Source organism: Sinocyclocheilus rhinocerous, unplaced genomic scaffold (genome assembly GCF_001515625.1).
Source record: "Sinocyclocheilus rhinocerous isolate Xijiao unplaced genomic scaffold, SAMN03320098_v1.1 scaffold1789, whole genome shotgun sequence".
Lineage (NCBI taxonomy): Eukaryota > Metazoa > Chordata > Actinopteri > Cypriniformes > Cyprinidae > Sinocyclocheilus > Sinocyclocheilus rhinocerous.
The window spans coordinates 123286-134063 of NW_015633183.1; positions in this window are offsets into that span (position 1 = coordinate 123286).

Consider the following 10778-nt stretch of genomic DNA (forward strand, 5'->3'; position numbering starts at 1 on the left):
TAATGGTTAAACTGATAAAAATTATTTTTTTCTCAAAATTATAATCGTAATTATTGTTGTCATTTGAGAAGTTTACTTTTGCATTTCAGGTATTGCACTTTCACCAGTAAGCACAAATCAATAGAATGTGGTCACATACATGGTGTATTTTACCTCATCTAGTGTACTGATTTATTATAGGCTTTTTATTATATAATTTAATACCAAGACTTATGCAATCTCTCTGTCTACATTATGAAAACAGCTAAAACAAGCGAAAAATATTATAACAGTGAAATTCCTAGTAATTCCAAATGGCAATAGCCTATTTCTCTATTAAAACAACAGCGGTTGAGTAAGTGCATTTATTCAGCGATCAATATCGCAAATGACGCTTTCATTTAGATCGCTAAACTCCAGCGTGTTTGTCTGTGTTTTCAGATCATCGGCGGCAGCGCTTCCGCAAAGAGGAGGTTTTTAGTAAAGTTTTTATCTTTTTGAATACATTTTAGTCTCGTCTTATTTCGTCAACGAAATTGCATGTTGATATAGTCTTAGTTATCGTTTATTGACCTTATTGTCGTCTCGTCTTAGTCATGGGAAAAAAGCTCGTCAACGAACATATTTCGTCATAGTCTTCGTTAACGAAATTAACACTACTCTAACCATAACGCAAGAATTTTTACAAAGGATCTTACTGTCTACATTGATCAAACTTATTAGCTGATAATTTGAGGGTTCGGTGGGGTCCCTATCTTTCTTAGGAATCACCGATATTAAAGCGTCCTTAAAAGAAGAGGGGAGAGATCCACTTGCATATGGCTCATTATATACTTCTGTTAAAATGGGTGCAAGTAAATCTATATACTGTTTATAATATTCAACCGGGAGCCCATCTAACCCTGTTGACTTTCCATTCCGCATAATAGATACCGCTTTTCGGACTTCAAGTTCTGTTATTGGGCCTTCTAACATATTCATCTCCTCTGGGGACAATTTAGGCATTTTGAGCTTGGAGAAAAAACTGAGCAATTCTTCTTGTTTAGGATTAATATCAGCAGTGTATAAATCTTTGTCTCCTTTGCTGATGTTACTATTGTGTTTCCTTTCTTAATAGCTGTTATTAAATTGCATGTATTATTTTGCTTTACCAGTTTTCTCCCCTTCCTCATAGAAAGTAGTTCCCAATCTAAATAAGGTGTATTCCACCTTTTTATTATACATTTCCTGGAGTTCAAATTTGAGTTTACAAATATCTTGATACAATTGGTTTGAAAAACATTGGGATAATTCTTTCTCATAATTCTTAATATTATCATCTAATCCCTGTATTCGGTCCCGATCCGCCCTTTTCCTTTTAGATGCAAAACCTATTATCTTCCCTCTAATACCGTATTGGCCCGAATATAAGACGACCCCCCTTTTTCCAGATGTACCTTTTGGAAAAAGGCTTTTTAAAAACCAAATCTTGTTTTTTCTCAGTAAAACACATTTTGTCTTCAATTATTTTCATATTGCATATTTTTTTTAATTTTTGTTTTGAAAGTATGGTAAAAACTGGTAAAATGTACCAACAATCACATTTAAAAAAAATACACTTTTTGATATACCATTAAAAAAAAAAAAAAAGGTAGCCCATCTGAATTAGGACATTTAGGCTATCCATCTAATAGTAGCCTACCAAAATCTTATTAACAGTAGAAGTTAAATCTTACTGTAGGCTAGTCTTCAAATCTGGGTACTGTCTTACGTTTTAAAATCACAAAGAGAGTTTGGTACAAAGGGAGTTTGGTCCCATCAGGGTAACGTGACAGTCACGACTCGTGCAGCTGTAAGGTTTTCTTTTTCTTTTGTTTTTACTCGCGATCTTTACAACACGCATTACATTACGTATTTCATGGCACACTCGTTTTATGCGTATTTGGCGCCACCTATTGTTGTGGGTGTATTATTGACATGTCAAAGTCTAGACCCTGAATATAAGACGACCGTGTTTTTTCAGATGTATTTCCAAGAAAAAAACATCGTCTTATATTCGGGTCAATACGGTATATGCCTTAGATGCTTCCCATTCAGTTGATCTTCTATCAGTACTACCAGTATTAATTTCAAAGAAAGACTGTAAATCTTCTTTTAATGATAAACTAAAGGCCTCATGGGACAGCAGCGAGGTGTTTAATCTCCATCTGTCTTTTCTCTCTTTGTCGCAGTTAATATCAATGCCTGACTTCACGGCTGCATGATCTGATAAAGCGATAGCATTTATTTTGCAGTGTGTAACATGCTTTGTCATGGTGTTCGAGATCAGAAACGTATCGATTCTGGAGTGAGATATATGACAATGTGAATAGACGGTGTATTCTCTCTCGCGAGGATTCACCAGACGCCACCTTGTTGAAAAAAACAGCATATGCTGGTTAGGTATGTTTTGACGCTGGGATGCTGGTCCTTTGCCAGCACATGACCAGCATAAACCAGCAAAGGACCAGCTTAAACCAGCATCCCAGCTTCAAAACATACCTAACCAGCATATGTTGGTTTTTTCAACAGGGCAAATATCCACTAATCCATTATCTTCACTCATCATATGAATTGCTGCTCTGTCTTTAGGATATGTTTGGTCACTTGATTTACTTTTATCTATAAAAGCATGCCAAACTTGGTTAAAATCTCCTGCTAGTATTATTTGGCCATCCATTTCCCCTAAAGTCTTATTTAATTCACAGAAAAAATTAGGATCCCCTATATTTGGAGTGTAGATGTTACATAACACCACTGCGGTACCATTAATCGTGGCCTGTAAACAGACCATTCTCCCCTCACCATCTTTGACCTCACCAGTCGGAGTCAAATTTAGGTTCTTATTCACTAGTATAGCGACGCCATTCCGCTAACTGGAAAAGGAGCTATGAAATACGTGTCCAACCCACCCATACTTCAATTTCAGAGCCTCTTCCCCTTTAAAGTGTGTCTCCTGGAAGAAGTAATATTTAATAATATAATACATTAAATGGATCACTCGCTCGCACACACACACAGAGAGAGAGAGAGTGTCATCTCTCTCTCTCTCTCTCTCAAACAATCGATCGATAATTAATTGAAATACATGCTATAATTCATTCAAATAAATGTGGTCTTCGCACTATTTCATCTCTGTGTCTGATTGGAAGCGGGCAGAATGCTAGCGCTAACGAGCCATTACTGTCAAAAATAACTGTCATTTTTAGCCATTCGGTCAAATATTGCGCTGCAAAGCGCAATACAAGTTGTAAGGTCTCTGTCTTGTGAAACAGACCCCCATAAGCTGTGGATTCACCACGTGAATCATGAAACAGAAATATTACAGAAGGATCTAAAGATCTCCCCCCTATCAGCCATCATGAGGTCTAAACTAATCACCCCAGCACATGACTCCCAATGCTCTGGGTCGACTTCCTGTCAGTCTTGTCTCATCTACTCAGAGGAGTGATGAAAAAAGTAACTCGTAGTCCCTACCAGCCGTTTTTGTAGGCATTAAACTGCCAGAATTTTAAAAGACGATATCTCCGTTTGCATTGAACTTTCAGCGCCGCAACTTTGCAGATATTGTTTATACTCAAACAGCAACATTACACACTAACTAACGTTAAAAAAGTTAAATCGCAATCAACCACCCCTTTAAAGGATTTTAATGCACTTTGCGTCGGGTGGTTCTTTGCCTCTACATCTTGCATTAAAATCCTTAAATGCACGGCTAGCCGTTGATTATCCCTTACTTAGTTAATTAATAGGAATTAAATTACACATATTTTAGTGATTATTTTGTTTATGAGCGTTGCTTGTCGCGTTTTTAAATGACCAACGGTTATAACGGCCGACTATAACCCATTCAGATCGTTTTCTGAGGTAATATATCCTTTAAAATTGCACATGAATTCATTAAATTAAATTGCTGTATGTCCATTTTGGTGTTAATTTGGTTTATTGTTGTTGTTCCTTTGTTGTTTTGATTACTTAATAACAGCGAGCAATACATAATGGAGCTAAGTCCGTATAATGTCTTATAAAGTCCTAAATAGCAACATAAACGAGGATTTATATCATAATAAATACCTCGGCTACACGCGCTTATTAAATCTTGTTACATATAGCATTAATGTATGGCTGTTCATAACTAATAGACATTGGTAAACTCACAAGCCGGCGCGTGCACCGAGAGAGAGACGTTAGCGTAACTTACTGAATGTACCCATAAAGATGGTCACTGTCAAATGTAAAAATACATTTTAATTTGTATTGATATATGCAATATTTCACTGATTCTCATTGATTTTTCCTCTTTTTCTCCATTTGGTTTGTGTCAGCTGCAGATAAAGGGCCACCAGGAACAGGTCGCTGCATCTTTTGTCATGTAAGTACATTTAAATTTATTTAAAGCTGCATATTCATGCATTAAGTTAAAGTCATTAGTAATTTCTTAAAGTGCCTGTTTTTCCAAAATGTAAAGTTCTGTCATCATTTACTCACTCTCTTGTTGTTTCAAACCCGTATTACTTACTGTATTACAATAATAAGCCATTTTCATCTGTGACTCAGACATCCTCTTGGGACATAGTCTCAAACCGAATGAACACCATAACGCAAGTTTATACAGCAAAAGTGGTCATATTGCCAGAATATATCTTAACTTTGTGTTAACGCCATCTTTAATTATGTACTCAATAATGCCTAATGTTGCTGAAGTGGGAAGAAATGAACACAATACACACATATTGGATACGTTACATTTGCCTAAAACAACTGAGTCAACAGGTGTTTAGAACAGAAATTTGAAAATGTTGTATATTAATTATTTTAGTCTTTCATTCACTGTTTCCCTTAATCTCACTCTCAATCAACAAACTTCTCTCTCATTGTGTCATTTAGTCATGCAGTTCATTTGCACTCTTTGTCTCTCTCTGTGTATCTCTGCCATCAATAAAGCATACAGAAGAACCAGAAGATCAGAGATTAGGCAGAGCTCTACTGGTGTACTGGTGATTTATCTATAATTATCTATAGTATCTACTTAAAGGCAGAGTAAGTGATTTCTGGTAGCCAATGTTTATATTTGAAATCACCAAAACAAACACGCCCCTACCCCAAAGGGTCTTGCCCCTATTTTGATAGCTCCGCCCCACATATACGTACGCAACCCAGGCAACGATTAGTTCTGTGAAACAAAGCAAAACCAATGTTACACTGTGTCTACGGACGTGAGCGGCGCGGCGCAACAAATCCCGACAGAAAACTGCTGCCGGGTTCTATTTATGACGTGCTGACACAAATTTCAAATGGTTTTCAATGGTCGTTTGATCGCGTCCAGTGTAGTCAGACTTTAGCTGTTGTAGACACGGTGTTACTCACCTATTGAGAAGAAACAAAGCAACCTCGGCGTCCGATCGCAGGCCTCCGCTCCTTGAGTTCTCTCCAGCGCTGGAAAGCTGATCTGATATTTACACGGGTCCTACTTCTTGCCTTATCTTTCCGCAGACGTTTTCCTCTTTTGTTTTTTTATCCGCCATCTCTATCTTTCTGTCGCTCGGCTCGGCTAATGTCCGTTCCATGCACTGAACGCGCTCTCCTCCACATCACGAGTAGACACGCCCCTTATTGCTGATTGGCTACAAGTTTGTTTTGCGATTCAGCCCGAATCAGTTTTCTAAAGTGTTTTTGAAAAATCACTTACTCTGCCTTTAATGTTCTGATGTAGTTATAATTGGTCATTGTTCTGTTTTATAAAACTATTCAATATATTCTACTGTATAAATACATTGTAATAGTTTGGGGTCAGAACATTTTTTTTTTCTTTAAGAAATTATTTGTATTCAGCAAGGACGCATTAAATTGATAAAAAAGCGGCAGTAAAAACTTGTACATTGTTGCACAAAAATCCTATTTTAAACAAAATGCTGCTCTTTTAAAAGCTCTATTCAAAGTATCCTGAAAAACAATATATCACTGTTTCCACAAATGAAGCAGCACAACTGTTTTCGAGACTGCTGATGATAAGATATGTTTCTTGAGCACCAAAACAGCATATTTTAATAATTTCTGTTGGATTGCATGACACAGAAGACTGGAGAAATGCTGCTGAAAATTCAAATTAAACATAATAGGAAAACAATTAAAAAAATATATATATTAAAAGTTATTTAAAATGTTAATATTTCATTATGTTACTGCTTTACCTGTATTTCTGATCAAATAAATGTAGTTTTGGTGAGCATAAGAGACTTCTTTCAAAAACATTTACAAATCTTACTGATCCTAAATTTTACATGGCCATGAATAAATGAAAGTATTCGAAATTTATGACTGTTAATTTATTACTTCTGCTTTCAACATGTGCAATTATTTTGCATGTGCATTAATAGTAATATTGCAGCATTCTGCAGGTTTTATTTAGGTTTACAAAGTTTTATTATTTGTTGAGGCCACAATGGTCCTACACAGGTTTATGCCCACATTTCCCTTCAAAGTGTGGGCATACTGTGAGGTCTACTGGGGCCCTAGGTACACATTTTCGGCTGGGAAGCTACTTAAATAACAAATGTAGTTTGGTCCTGCTAAGGACAAATAAAAGGCTCCGCCTTGGCCATCAGTATTCCCACTCTTTCCCCACTGTGTCCACACCCAGCCCACAGTGCACCCACACTTGCCCCACTGTGTCCACACCCAGCCCACACTTGCCCCACTGTGTCCACACCCAGCCCACAGTGTGGACATACCTGTGGGCATGTTAGGGGCCATTAGGGGCCCACTCTGCTTTGTGTGGGCCAGCCCACACTCAACCCACACTTTGGGCTGTCCCACTCGGGCCCCACATTTCACACCAGTATTGGGGCCCACAGTGGGCTGCCCGCGTGGGCAAGATTTTCTGCCCGCAGTGAGTCCCCAAAGGGGCATGTTTGCTGGGAATAGATAGTTTACCTCAGATCTTGAAAATAAATAAAAGCAAAGATGTACGTTAAAACTGTGACTCACTGCGAACAACAAGCGTATTCCATAACAAAGATGGTATCAGCCACTCATGTGCATTTAATAATGTTAAAAAAAGGTGTAATATTTATGAATTAATTATAAACGTAACCATTTTGTTGCGAGTGCAGTACGCTTGTTTGTCGCTGGAATCTTGTCGCGTCACGTGTAGTTAGGACACGGTGTTAGGCTGGCCGCACACTAGAAGATTTTAAGGCCGATTTGCACCTCCAAATGATTGGGGGGTGTGGCTCGATTCAAGGCTTGTCGCAAGCAATTTTTTTTGTCCAAAAAATCCACTACTGTGTGGTGTCATTATGATTATTTAACTGCTCCCGATCAAGAGGAAGTGTCCCTGAACTCAATTTGTAATTATCAAATGTATCAATGTTTGATATTTACAACTCTTGCTCGGGCTGCCTCTGACATGATACCCACTATAGCCAATGAGAGTGAGCAAGCATCACCTAAACCTGTTATAATGTCATATTTGCCTGTGCCCTTCAGCAAGTAGGAAATATACAGAAATTGAATAAAGTTATCAAACAATAAATTCTAAATTAAATATAGATGAATACTTAAAGATACAAATGTTATTGATTTCCTCTTTCTTCTTTCTTTTGATCACTGATTTCCAGACATCACACCAGCTGGTTATTAGGGTTTTTTGTCTGCTGTCCCTTTAAGAGCTGCCGCCGATGCTGAACGTGACGCGGATCTGACACACATCTCTACCTATTCTGACCCACTTCAGTTCTTAAAGTCTCTAATGATTTGAATCGGGTGTGCTAGATGAGGGCTGCTCCAGGACAGTTTGGAAAACCACTGCATTTCAGAGACATGTTCTTAAATGTGACTATGTAACAAATACATACATGCACCGTTTTAAGGCAGCTTATATTGCCTTTTTGGTAACTTCATAACTTAACTGACGACATAACTACTACGACATTGCATGCTCGTAGTTTCTTTCTCAATTTGATATGAAATGATACAGGCTACAAGCACGTGCCGGCGCCTTTGTGCGTGCAATTGAAGATCACGCGCTGCGAACACAGTACCATTTCAGCGCTCGTGTGACTCACGCCATTCACACGGGGTGTCAGCGTCAACGCCTCTCGTTTACTTTGAATGGAGTGACGTCAAGCGTTGGTGAAATGAATTGTGGGTCCGTCGCGTCGCGTTGGGACTGTTGCTCGCAGCAGAAGTTGAAAACGTTTCAACTTTTCAAGCACCAACGCAGGCGTCAGCCAATCAGATCGCCTTATGCAAATACCCTAGCGCAGACGCTAGCCAATCGCGTTCATGCAACACCAGAAGACTAATGTGATTGGCTGTTGTCACTATGACGGTCGTCAGCACCAAGCTTCAGAAACGCCCTCCGTCAAGCGTTAACGCCGACTAAAGATATTAATCTTTATTCAAGCTATAAAAGTTCATCAGCGACTAGAACAGTCCAAGGATTTCTCTTTTTCTTTTGTTCTTTGATTTACATCAACTGACAGACTTCAGTGGGTTTCACTTTAAAATCAGCGCTGTCTCTTTAAAAACCTGATCCGTATGACACGGATCTGCCACATATCCGATTTTCTCCCAACTCTTTACAGTCATTTAAGACTTTATAACTCATTTAAGGCTACGTTTACAAGGTAACTCACCAAAACCGTGTATTTTGATATAATTGTGTGTGTTTTTGTGTGTTGAAGCGCTACTGGTGAGCTGTCTGAAGCGGCTCAGGGTATGTGTACAGCCGAACGCGCAGCCTTTCAAACTATACTTCACTGCACCATTTAGGCAGCGAAACCCCATGTATGTGTCGCCGCATTCTCGGGTTATGAAGAATAAAGAAGGGAAAAGTTAATCTTCCGAAATGAAGCAGCAAAATCTTCTCAGGTAAAAGTTATTAGAACCGTGTCTAGGGTATTACTCTTTATTCAAGCTATAAAAGTTAATCAGCGACTAGAACAGTCCAAGGGTTTCTCTTTTTCTTTTGTTCTTTGATTTACATCAACTGACAGACTTCAGTGGGTTTCACTTTAAAATCAGCGCTGTCTCTTTAAAAACCTGATCCGTATGACACGGATCTGCCACATATCCGATTTTCTCCCAACTCTTTACAGTCATTTAAGACTTTATAACTCTTTTAAGACTACGTTTACAAGGCAACTCACCAAAACTGCGCATTTTGACATAGTTGTGTGTGTTTTCGTGCGTTGAAGCGCTAACGTAGACTAACCATGTTCCGTACACAACGATGTTCCGTACAGATTGCCTTTTACCGCCGATCGCTGAATAAATATTTCCGGGTCATACATAAAATATATATCTGTGTCATCTTCATTTCACCCTCTTTCACCCCCGATCACGACAGTGACCCTCCCACCATTTGTTTCAGTGAGATTTCAGTAAGTTTGCTAGGTGCGCCCACTGCGCTTGAAAATGGACGGTGGGCAAGCTAAACGTAAGACTGCAGCTTAAGAGGGGAAGTTAAACATAATGATAGGATATTCAGACATTTAAGTTATTTAATAAGATTTCATACATCAAGTTAACATGATTACAACACTTTGTGAATATAAACAATTTTATAAACAATAATTTGAAGTTAAGGTTAACGCAACATGATTAACATAATATCCTATTTCAAAGGAAAGTCAGTAAAGCAAAAGAAAGATGTCAGGAAAGAAAAAACAAAACTCAAAGGAGAAGTTAAAGGAGGCGGTTGAGGAAGTAAAGGCAGGAGCAAGTTTAAGGGAAACAGCAACAAAATTTGACATTCCCCACACCACTCTGCAGGACTATAAAAAAAAAAAATATGTCCACAACCCTCATCCTAATTCGGCCCTGACACCTGGAGAGGAAGAGGCTCTCCTTTCCTTTATATTCTGGATGGCAGACCATGGCTTCCCAGTGACAAGATCCCTTGTCAAAGTTCTAGCTGTTGGGATCATTAAAGAGAGTGGCAGAACCGAGACCACCACCGTAAATCTAGAGAAGGGGCCAAGTGATGTGTGGTGGTCCAGGTTTAAGGCCCGCCATCCAGAATTGGCCTCAAGGACGGCAGATTCCCTGGACAGAGCCAGAGTCCATGGTGCTACACTGGAGGCCATTGAGGCATTCTTCAAATTGTACGAGGCCCTTCATGTGAAGCACAAGCTGGAGAACAAGCCACATCTCCTCTATAATTGTGATGAGAATGGCTTTGGAGACAAGCCTCGGTCCAGGGAGAAGGTCCTGTGCCAGACTGGAAGGAAACATGTCTATCAACAGCAGCAGACGAACAGGGAGCACATCACGGTCCACTGCTGTGTGAATGCAGCTGGGGACCGCATTCCACCCTTCATCATTTACCCCGGCTGCCTCCCAAGTGATGCCTATAGGCTGGATGGGCCCCCCAACGCCCTCTATGGCATCCAGGAGAAGGGGTACATGGACTCCGAGCTCTTCCTGAAATGGCTCCACCATTTTATCAGATATGCTCCTGATGAGAGACCACTAATTTTATTCATGGACCAACACGAGACACATGTCTCAAAAGACGTAATCATGTTCTGCAGAGAAAACAAGATTGAAATTCTCTGCCTACCTGCCCACACCACACACATACTTCAGCCCCTGGATATTGCGGTCTTCAACCCACTGAAGACTGCTTTCTCCACCATTGGTTTCGAGGATGGGTCTGGTGCGAAGGGACATTGTTGTGGAGAAGAAGCAGTTTTCAGCCCTCCTCAAACACGTCTACCCCACTGCTGTCACAGCCCAAAACATCAAGGCCGGGTTCCGCAAGGCTGGCATCTTTC